General features: G+C 43.5%; 1 long non-coding RNA gene across 1 annotated transcript; it reads right to left on the bottom strand.

The window, feature by feature from the left end:
• Positions 1 to 2,191: 2,191 nt before the first annotated feature.
• LOC123069652 (uncharacterized) lies at positions 2,192 to 5,492 on the bottom strand. The gene is made up of 3 exons (XR_006432679.1): positions 4,715 to 5,492; positions 2,500 to 3,533; positions 2,192 to 2,282 (listed from the first exon to the last, which is right to left on the bottom strand). It is a non-coding gene; the product is annotated as an uncharacterized lncRNA (long non-coding RNA).
• Positions 5,493 to 11,423: the final 5,931 nt, after the last annotated feature.

Here is an 11,423-nt window from a genome sequence, read left to right as displayed (position 1 = left end):
TTTGATATTCCATTTCTTCGAAACACTGAAATAGGCAAAAAAAAACAGCAATTCTGGGCTGGGCCTTCGGTTAATAGGTTAGTCCCAAAAGTAATATAAAAGTGGAAAATAAAGCCCAATATAGTCCAAAACATTTGGTAAAGTAGCATGGAGCAATCAAAAATTATAGATACGTTGGAGACGTATCAGATGTCATCAAGAAGAAGGTCTTCCCTTTATCTTTGAAGGGAAAGGCATTGACATGGTTTAGGCTATGTGATGATATTGGATCTTGGAACTACAACCGATTGAAATTGGAATTTCGTCAGAAGTGTTATCCTATGCATCTGGTTCATCATGATCGTAATTATATATATAATTTTTGGCCTCGCGAAGGAGAAAGTATCTCTCAAGCTTGGGGGAGGCTTAAGTCAATGTTATATTCATGCCCCAATCATGATCTCTTAAGAGAAATTTTTATTCAAAAAATTTATGCTCGACTTTCTCTCAACAATTGCTCCATGCTCGATACTTCTTGTACTGGTTCTTTTATGATGAAGACTATTGAATTCAAATGGGATTTATTGGAAAGAATTAAACGCACCTCTGAAGATTGGGACCTTGATGAAGGTAAAGAGTCAGGTATAACACCTAAGTTTGATTGTGTTAAATCTTTTATGGATACCGATGCTTTTCGTGTATTTAGCACTAAATATGGACTTGACTCTGAGATAGTAGCTTCTTTCTGTGAATCATTTGCCACTCATGTTGATCTCCCTAAGGAGAAGTGGTTTAAATATCATCCTCCCATTGAAGTAAAAGTAGTTGGATATATTAAAGTTGAAGAAAAGACTATCACTTATAATGTTGACCCTATTGTTCCTACCGCTTATACTGAGAAACCACCTTACCCTGTTAGAATAAAGGATCATGTTAAAGCTTCAACTGTGGTTCGTAAGAGTAAAGCTAGAACACCTACACCCTCTGAGCAAATTAAAGTTGAACCTAGTATTGCTATGGTTAAGGATCTCTTGGTCGATAATATTGATGGGCATGTTATTTACTTCTGTGATGATGCTGCTAGAATTGCTAGACCCGATACTAAAGGTAAACATAGACATGTTGTTGGCATGCCTGTTGTTTCTGTTAAAATAGGAGATCATTGTTATCATGGCTTATGTGATATGGGTGCTAGTGTGAGTGCAATATCTCATTCCTTATACAAAGAAATTATGCATGATATTGCACCTGCCGAAATAGAAGGTATTGATGTTACTATTAAACTTGCCAATTGAGGTACTATTTCACCAATTGGGATTGTTAGAGATGTTGAAGTCTTGTGTTGGAAAGTTAAATATCCTACTGATTTTCTTGTTCTTGGTTCCCCACAAGATGACTTTTGTCCCATTATATTTGGTAGACCCTTCTTGAACACTACTAGCAAAAGTGCCCGTGCGTTGCAACGGTTGAACAACAAAAAAGACATGAACTTTTAGTCCCCAAAACAAAAAGAAATCAGATTCAATCAAATTGCACTAATCTACCATCATTTTACAAATCAAGTCAATAATTATTAAGATAATGGGAATTTTAGGTCCAATCTAGGTAGACATAAGTCTAGTAATACCAATCTCATGTTGTGGATGCTAGCAGTAATTATTTAATTAGAGATGGCAAGCTTAGAAATTTGTTGCTGGTCAAAATGCTAAAATGGCCTACATTTTTGGATAGCACAGAATTTTGAACCTAACATTTAATCATACTAATAAGGGGCCAACTAACTCCAAGGCTTTAGCCTTTAGGAAAATAGTGAAGGATGATAATGGTTAATTAGGCTTCTTGAGACCAACTTGCACGTACAGGTGGTCGGTGTTCGTAAAACTATTTCCGTAGAATTAAAAGGGAAATTGTGTGAAGAACAAAAAATACGCTTCAGTAAAACATTGTGTTACAAACTCCAGGAATCATCTTACTTTTTATTATTTCAGGTGAAACAATTGCTATATGTTGTAGCTGGGAAGGGAAAGCATAAACTGTTTGGCCCTATAGATATCATCAAGCAGCTTATCTGCACTAAACAGAAATGTGATATATGATGAAAGTAATTAGGGAAGAGCAGGGGTACATACCGTGAACATGTACTGAACATGCTTACGGTGAACCTGTAAAGTGATGATGTACTTCCGTTCCCTTGCTGTGATCTCTGTGTCTATTGAAGATTTTTTTTTATGTTGTATCGCACATGGCTTTCTTCCTTCTCACATGAAGGATTATATTCCTATACTCCGACCAACTACTTTTATCTATCAGATCACAGATAAGAAATTTGATCAAAGAGCAGCCACCAGTAGTGATTAAGAAGCAGTAAGGCCAAATCATAGCTGATAAATCAGAACAATGCACAACCAACAGTAGTGGTTAAGAAGCACCAAGACCAAATCATAGCTGATAAATCGGAACAATGCACAGCCAACAGTAGTGATTAAGAGGCTCAAAGGTGAGGAGGACGGAATCAGTTACATGTTATGGCGCGCTGATCAGCATGGGGCAGGACAATTTCCTCCACAGCACTGCACACTTCACAACTGAATGCATGCTATCAAATTGGATGCGGTTCTTCCACAGCTTAGTTGAGGAGAGGGGGCGGGAGGTAAGACCCAGCACGGTAAAAGAAGAGGAGCAGCCCGCCGTCCATGTCGGCATCGAGTTGCGATGTTAAACCCGGCTGCCTAGTCACGGCCGTCTTCCACCTCTTGTAGGAACCAAGCCCACCCACGTCCAAACGCAACCTCCTGCTGGCTATGACCGTTGTGTGTTTGAATTCATCTCGTCCCTAACATTCTTCCCCCGTGATTGCCATTGGCAAAGACACATGTTGGACTTCTCATCCCTGTATCCCAGCCGACTGGGGCGCTGTAAATCAAAGCCGCCAACAGCTTCATCCATATAACCGAGGGATCACATCACGACGGAGCCGACAATCGTGTGTGTCTTTCCGTCCTCGTTGGCCACTCAATGTGGTGAGCTGGTAGCTGGCGCCCCTTTTCCCTGATATCTCTCTCGCAATTGTTGCTCTCAGACAACTGGCAGACGTAAAAACTAATAGAATTTGCTATAGAAATCCAACAGATCACTTGATTCAGAGGATGGCAATGGTGGAACCGAGCAGATCGGCCGGTGCTAAAAGCTCCACCACCACCACTGTCGTGAGGAAGAAGAAGCTGAATCTGTTGCTTATGTGTGTGCAAGTGCACTGTTGTGAGCCAGAGGTTGTGAGTACATTAAGAGGATACATATACAACACTTGAGCTTGTTATTGTTGGATGACAGGTAGTGCTGATAGTTCACCTGAGGTACTGCTCAACAGTGGTGGCAGAGGTTCATGTGTCTATCTGGTTCTGAAGACTAGAGATGATGTTGAAATAGTTGGTGATGGAAATTCATCATCATCTATCAGTTTATCTGAATCCAATACACTCAATTCAGAATGTTTTTTGTTAAGGCCGGTTATCAAAATCCTGAATAGTAGTTGGTTCATCGTTGTGGTCCATTTTCTACAATCACGATAAAAAATAGACGTTAAACATCTCATACTCACATTGTTTAAACAACAATTCGGAAAATGAATGCATGAAGAGTTATAACCCATCTAGCTTAACATAACTATTTAATAGGTTCAGTTTCTATTCCTGTCAAATCTGAATATAAATACGACAACAGTTACCAACTTCATGATGTGCGTATCAGGACCAAAGAAACTTTCTGGAGTATGCATACTAATACTCCAATTTTGGAGTTGGCATACTGATAGTCCAAAGTAAAAAAGGTACATCATATCATACATTTTTTTGGAGTTTTGATCAAAATTTTCGAAAATGGCAGCCCATTGATATTTGGAAAATAGGTTTGAGGTGAACCAGATCTTGAAGCAAGTTAATTCTCAATTATGTGTCATGTCACAAAAAGCCATCAAAAGAAACCGGTCAATCAATTCAGATCAAATTCTACTGACACGTCCATCTCCCTTGTTCATCCAGAAGGAAGCAGAAATAGGTGTCCTAACAACCAGCGACACCAAGAGAACCACAAGCGGGACGGCCATCAGCCACACACCTCCCACGCTCGGTCAACGTGGCTCTGCTAGAGGATAACCACACGGGCATCGCACTGACTCGAAGACCACATGCATGTGGAGCATGATCATGGCGGCAGACTCCGACGACCACGAGTGCAGCAACTCCGGCGGCCAACAAACTTGTGTATGTGCTAGGTACTGTTGTGAATAGAAGGAACTTGCAAGCTTGCTATGAATGTGATGAAAAAATGGCGTTGTAGAACTGTGATGTCCTGACTTGATTGAACTGGAAATAGAAAACAAAAAATGCGACGAAGATGACCAATTGTCGAGCTGAATGTGGTGTGTACTTGTATTAGTTAAAAGTGATTCATTAGTTGTACGATTTTATGTTTGAAAGATGGTTGGAAGAGAAATCTTATTTACATGTAGATTAATTCTGCAGATGACTGGTCATGTTTTTGCTTGTTCGCAAGCTGCAACATCTGAATTTCTTTACTTTGGACATGGAATATGTAGACCAATGGAATTTGACAGCATAATAGCATCTGTATATTACAAAATTTGATAGGCCAATGCAATTTGACAGCAGCTGAAGAACATGGCGATTGAGGACCATATCGAGGGGGAGTAGGAAAAGAGGGGAGATGAATCGATTACCTACTAAAAGTGTACGCCACCCATGGCCTGCTTGGTGTTGCTCGACCGGCCGACTCTAAATCCCTCCGTCTCCCGTGCCCGCCCACCGTCGCCCCGCTTCGGCGAGCTCCCGCCTAGGACGCCGCACCTCCCCTCCTTTCTCCCTTTTTCTCTCCCTCACCTCTATTCTTCTTTTTGCCCAGGAGCCGCAGATGCCATGTATCCACCCAGGAAGCCAGGCCCCGGCCTTCCTCAACGTCACTGGCGACCCCGGGGTTGCCGCCCGCCTCTGAATCGGCGTCCCCAGCTCCTGCCATGTCTCAGGAGCCTCTTCTCCTGCCGGAACAGCTATGCGGCGCAGCACCAGCACAACCAGCGCGCCGCCCCTTCATAGCCGGTGCCGTTGTCGGCAGATGACACATCCAAGACGTGCAGAAGATGGCTCGGCTGCTCCGCCTCCATCTACAAGCTCCATGACGCCATCCCACGGTGGGTCACGCTGCACCCCCCGCCTGCCGAGAAGAGCTGCCCTCCGGCACCGCAATGGGAGCTGACGAGAAGCAAGCATCGGGCATCCACGAGCTGTGCCGGCGAGCATCGAGTGAAGAAGCTCCTGCAGCAACCGCAGCAAGGGCAGAGCGAGGTAGCGTTGGGGAGCGGGGAGGGTAGCAGCGGGAGCAGGGAGGGCGGCGGCCGCCGCAGATGTCCGTGCGCTCCGGCCAGCTCCGCGTCGCGCCTGAGACCACCCCGAGTCTTCCTGCCGAGGCCTCCTGCCCAAGAACGACAGGATAAGAGACGCGCGGTCGTGAGCCAGTCCAATAAGAAATAAGGGTCGCAGGCATAATTTCTAACAAATGCAGGTGTTTTTACGCAAAAACGAAACGTTTTTTCCAGAGTGCCACTTACCCAGGGACTGCGGGTTGTACTGCCCTAAATCATAGGGACGTTTTTGAAAAAGTGCCGTGACGGTGAACCCGGAGACCCAATCCGTGCTTTATTATTAGGGAGAGATTAATCCTAGGATAGACTGCGAAAAGGATATTGTTACTGTTGGGTTAGGGGATATGTCTCATGATTTTAATTTTGCTAAATTTCGAAGACAACCTCATGATAAAGAATTGCCTAGTAAAGATGAAATTATTAGTCTTGCCTCTATTGCCGTGCCTCCTAATGACCCTTTAGAATAATATTTGCTAGACCATGAAAATGATATGTTTATGAATGAAAGAAGGGAAACGGATGAAGTATTCTTTAAACATGGACCTTTATTGAAACACAACTTGCCTGTTGAAATCCTAGAGGAACCTCCTCCACCCAAAGGTGATCCCGTGTTTGAGCTTAAACCATTACCTGATACTCTTAAATATGCCTATCTTGATGAAAAGAAAATAGATCCTGTTATTATTAGTGCTAACCTTTCAGAGCAGGAAGAAGAGAAATTATTGAAAACTCTAAAGAAGCACCGTGCTGCTATTGGATATACTCTTGATGATCTTAAGGGCGTTAGTCCCACTCTATGTCAGCACAAAATAAAATTGGAGAAATACGCTAAACCGGTTGTTGATCACCAACGGCGGTTAAATCCTAAGATGAAAGAAGTGGTAAGAAATGGAATACTAAAGCTTCTGGAGGCAGGTATAATTTATCTTGTTGCTAATAGTCAGTTGGTAAGCCCTTTCCATTGTGTCCCTAAGAAGGGAGGTATTACTGTCGTTCCTAATGATAAAGATGAATTGATCTCACAAAGAATTGTTATAGGTTATAGAATTGTAATTGATTTCCGCAAATTAAATAAAGCTACTAGAAAGGATCATTACCCTTTACCTTTTATTGATCAAATTCTAGAAAGATTATCCAAACATACACATTTTTGCTTTCTAGATGGTTATTTTGGTTTCTCTCAAATACCTGTGTCAAAAGAGGATCAGGAAAAGACCACTTTTACTTGCCCTTTCGGTACCTTTGCTTATAGACGTATGCCTTTTGGTTTATGTAATGCACCTGCTACCTTTCAAAGATGTATGACTGCTATATTCTTTGACTTTTGTGAAAAGATTGTTGATGTTTTCATGGATGATTTCTCCGTGTATTGTGCTTCTTTTGATGATTGCTTAAGCAACCTTGAACGAGTTTTGCAGAGATGTGAAGAAACTAATCTTGTCTTGAATTGGGAGAAGTGCCACTTTATGGTTAATGAAGGTATTGTCTTGGGCATAAAATTTCTGAAAGAGGTATTGAAGTTGATAAAGCTAAAGTTGATGCTATTGAAAAGATGTCGTGTCCTAAGGACATTAAAGGTATAAGAAGTTTCCTTGGTCATGCCAGTTTTTATAGGAGGTTCATTAAAGACTTCTCAAAAATTTCTAGGCCTCTGACTAATCTCTTAAAAAAAGATGTTCCTTTTGTCTTTGATGATCATTGTGTAGAAGCATTTGAAATACTTAAGAAAACCTTGATTTCTGCACCTATTGTCCAACCACCTGATTGGAATTTACCCTTTGAAATTATGTGTGATGCTAGTGATTATGATGTAGGTGTTGTTCTAGGACAATGAGTTGATAAGAAACTAAATGTTATCCACTGTGCTAGTAAAACTCTAGACAGTGCCCAGAGAAATTATGCTACTACTGAAAAAGAACTTTTAGCAGTTGTATTTGCTTGTGATAAGTTCAGACCTTATATTGTTGATTCTAAAATAACTGTTCACACTGATCATGCTGCTATTAAATATCTTATGGAAAAGAAAGATGCTAAACCTAGACTTATTAGATGGGTTCTCTTGCTACAAGAAATTGATTTGCATATTATTGATAGAAAGGGAGCCGAGAACCCCATTGCAGACAACTTGTCTAGGTTAGAGAAGTTCTTGATGACCCACTACCTATTGATGATAGCTTTCCTGATGAACAATTAGCTGTCATAAATGCTTCTCGTACTGCTCCATGGTATGCTGATTATGCTAATTGCATTTTTGCTAAATTTATACCACCTAGTTTCACATACCAGCAAAAGAAAAAGTTTTTCTTTGCTGTAAAACATTACTTTAGGGATGACCCACACCTTTATAAAGAAGGAATAGATGGTGTTATTAGACGTTGTGTACCTGAGCATGAACAGGAACAGATCCTACGCAAGTGTCACTCCGAGGCATATGGAGGACACCACGCTGGAGATAGAACTGCACATAAGGTATTGCAATCCGGTTTTTATTGGCCTACTCTCTTCAAAGATGCCCGTAAGTTTGTCTTGTATTGCGATGAATGTCAAATAATTGGTAATATTAGTAGACGTCAAGAAATGCCTATGAACTATTCACTTGTTATTGAACCATTTGATGTTTGGGGCTTTGATTATATGGGACCATTTCCTTCCTCTAATGGGTATACACATATTTTAGTTGCTGTTGATTACGTTACTAACTGGGTAGAAGCTATTCCAACTAGTAGTGCTGATCATAACACCTCTATGAAGATGCTTAAAGAAGTTATTTTTCCGAGGTTTGGAGTCCCTATATACTTAATGACTTGTGACGCCCGGGTAATTAAGCTACAACAACCCTCTGCTAATGATGCCACATCACTTCGATTACTGTTGATGATCTCGCGTCAGTTTGAAACCGATTCAAATTCAAATTCAAAATCAAGCAAACAATAAAAGTTTTCAAATATTAGAACTAAAATGTTCATCATGTGGCAAATAATCCCTAACTAGTTTTGGTGGTGGAACCAACCTTTTACAAAGTGTTTAAATGCCCTAAACTAATTAAAAACAGTGACTAAAATAATAATTTAATTGCTTTTGAAAATATAAAAAAATATTAAACTAATTTATTTTGGGTCCAAACTAGGTTTGGTAATGGCCTATTTTGATGATACTAATTTAGGTGCTAACTTGGTATTTTAAAGAAACAAAAATAATTAGGAACTAAAAGAAAGCAGAAAAGAGAAATAAGAAAAAGTAAAAGAAAACAAAACAAACAAAAAGGGAAAAGGAGGCCACCAGCCAAAAGTAAACAAAACAAACAAAAAGGGGAAAGGAGGCCACCAGCCCAACTGGGCAAAGGCCCAGCCGGCCACCCCACTCCCCATAACCCCCTGGCGACCGAAACCCTAACTCCTAGCGCACCCACAACCCCCGCACGATCCCCACCCCCACTCTCTTGTCTCTTTCCCCCATCCTCGATCCAGATTGGGATCGGGGGGAACGAACCCCACGTCGCCCCGACCCCTCGACGAACCCCGCCGTCCGCCGTCGCGGCCACCTCGTCGCCAGAGCTTCCCCGCCCGGACTGCCTCCTCCTCCTCAACGGCCTGCCTCCTCTTTGTCACCGTCGTCCCCGACGTCCTCCTTGACCCCCGCTGCCCGAACCCCTACCGTCCCAGTGAGCCCCCGCCTCGCTCCTCCCCTCCCCTCTGTCCCGCGCTCGCGCCCCCTGCGCTCGTCGCCACGGCCACCGCACGCGTGCGCCCCGTGCACGCCCGCCGTCGCGCTCTGCTCCCACCTCCACCTGCCTCTCCCTTCCCGCTAGCCCCTGCCGACGGCCTCGCCGTGGACCTCGCCCCCGCTGGCCGCGTCGAACGCCCCCAGCGCCTCGTCTCCGGCTTCTCCTCCTCTCGCGGCCGCACCACCGTGCCCGCCCGCGCGCCACTGGCCGCACCGGCCTCCCTCGCCTCCGCCCGCCGTGGCCCCGGCTGGCCGCGCCGGCGTGCCCCGCTATCGGTGCCCCGGTGGCCTCGTCCCGCCTTGCGGGCGAGTGCTCGCTCGGGTGCGCCCGCACCCGCTGGACCAAACCCGTCAAGGCCCTTGGGGCCTATGACAGATGGGCCCCATGCCCAGAATGTTTTTTATAAAAAAAGAATTAAAAAAAGATAAGCATAATAAAATTAATTAATTAATTAATTAATTAACTTAATTAATCATAATTAGATTAATCTAATCTCTAATTAACCTAATTAACTGTTAGTTAATTAATCAGTCAATGACATGCGGGACCCTCACGTCAGTTTGACCCAGTCAACGCCCTGTTGACTGCTGACGTCATGTTGACACCATGATGACATCAACAAACACTATTCTGGATAATGTTAGAATTAAATAATTAATTAAATTCTAAAAATGATTAAAACTTTAGAAAAACATTGAAAATAACCGTAGCTCGGATGAAAATGTTTTCTACATGAAAGTTGCTCAGAACGACGAGACGAATCTGGATACGTAGCCCATTCGTCCGGCACACATCCCTAGCATAGCAAAGACGCAACTTTCCCCCTCCGGTTGACCTGTCCGAAAATGTGAAACACCGGGGATACTTTCCTGGATGTTTCCCCCTTTCGTCGATATCACCTACTACCGATTTAGGGCACACCTAGCACTGCGTATTGCCATGTTACGCTTTGTGATGCTTTGATGGCTCTATTATTTATTGTGTTCCCGCTCCGTTACTTCTTTCCGGTTGACTCCGACACTGCCGGCGACCCCCAGTTCGACTACGGAGTTGACGACCCCTCCTTGCCCAAGCAACCAGGCAAGCACCCCCATTGATCACCAGATATCGCCTATTCTTCTCTCTACTGCTTGCATTAGAGTAGTGTAGCATGTTACTGTTCGGTTACTCCTATTCTATTGCATAGCCTGTCATTGTTGCTACATTCATTGATACCTTACCCGCAATCCTAAATGCCTAGTATAGGATGCTAGTTTATCATCATTGGCCCTACATTCTTGTCAGTCTGCCTTGCTATACTATCGAGTCATCATCACTCGGGAGGTGATCACGGGTATATACTATACATATATACATACTATATAGATGGTGACTAAAGTCGGGTCAGCTCGTTGAGTACCCGCAAGTGATTCCGATGTGGGGGCTGGAAGGACAGGTGGCTCCATCCTGGTAGAGGTGGGCCTGGGTTCCCGACGGCTCCCGACTGTTACTTTGTGGCGGAGCGACAGGGCAGGTGATACGTCCCCAACGTATCTACTTTGCCAAACACTTTTGCCCTTGTTTTGGACTCTAACTTGCATGATTTGAATGAAACTAACCCGGACTGACGTTGTTTTCAGTAAAACTGCCATGATGTTGTTTTATGTGTAGAAAAGAAAAGTTCTCAGAATGTCTTGAAAATCCACGGAGGCACATTTTTGAATTAATAAGATTTTTTTGGCGAAAGAATCAAGGCCAGGGGGCCCACAGGCTGTCCACGAGATAGGGGGCGCGCCCCCCTAGGGCGCCCCCGCCTATCTCGTGGGCCCCCTGGACCTCCACCGACCTCAACTTCAACTCCATATATTCACGTTCAGGGAGAAAAAAATTGGAGAGAAAGTTTCATTGCGTTTTACGACACGGAGCCGCCGCCAAGCCCTAATCTCTCTCAGGAGGGCTGATTTGGAGTCCGTTCGAGGCTCCAGAGAGGGGGATTCGTCGCTGTCATCATCATCAACCATCCTCCATCACCAATTTCATGATGCTTGCCGCCGTGCGTGAGTAATTCCATCGTAGGCTTGCTGGACGGTGATGGGTTGGATGCGATTTACCATGTAATTAAGTTAGTTTTGTTAGGGTTTGATCCCTAGTATCCACTATGTTCTAAGATTGATGTTGCTATGACTTTGCTATGCTTAATGCTTGTCACTAGGGCCCGAGTGCCATGATTTCAGATCTGAACCTATTATGTTTTCATGAATATATGTGTGTTCTTGATCCTATCTTGCAAGTCTATAGTCACCTATT

The sequence above is a fragment of the Triticum aestivum genome, chromosome 3B (assembly GCF_018294505.1).
Source record: "Triticum aestivum cultivar Chinese Spring chromosome 3B, IWGSC CS RefSeq v2.1, whole genome shotgun sequence".
NCBI classification, from domain to species: domain Eukaryota; kingdom Viridiplantae; phylum Streptophyta; class Magnoliopsida; order Poales; family Poaceae; genus Triticum; species Triticum aestivum.
This window is presented reverse-complemented; position numbering and strand designations above follow the sequence as displayed.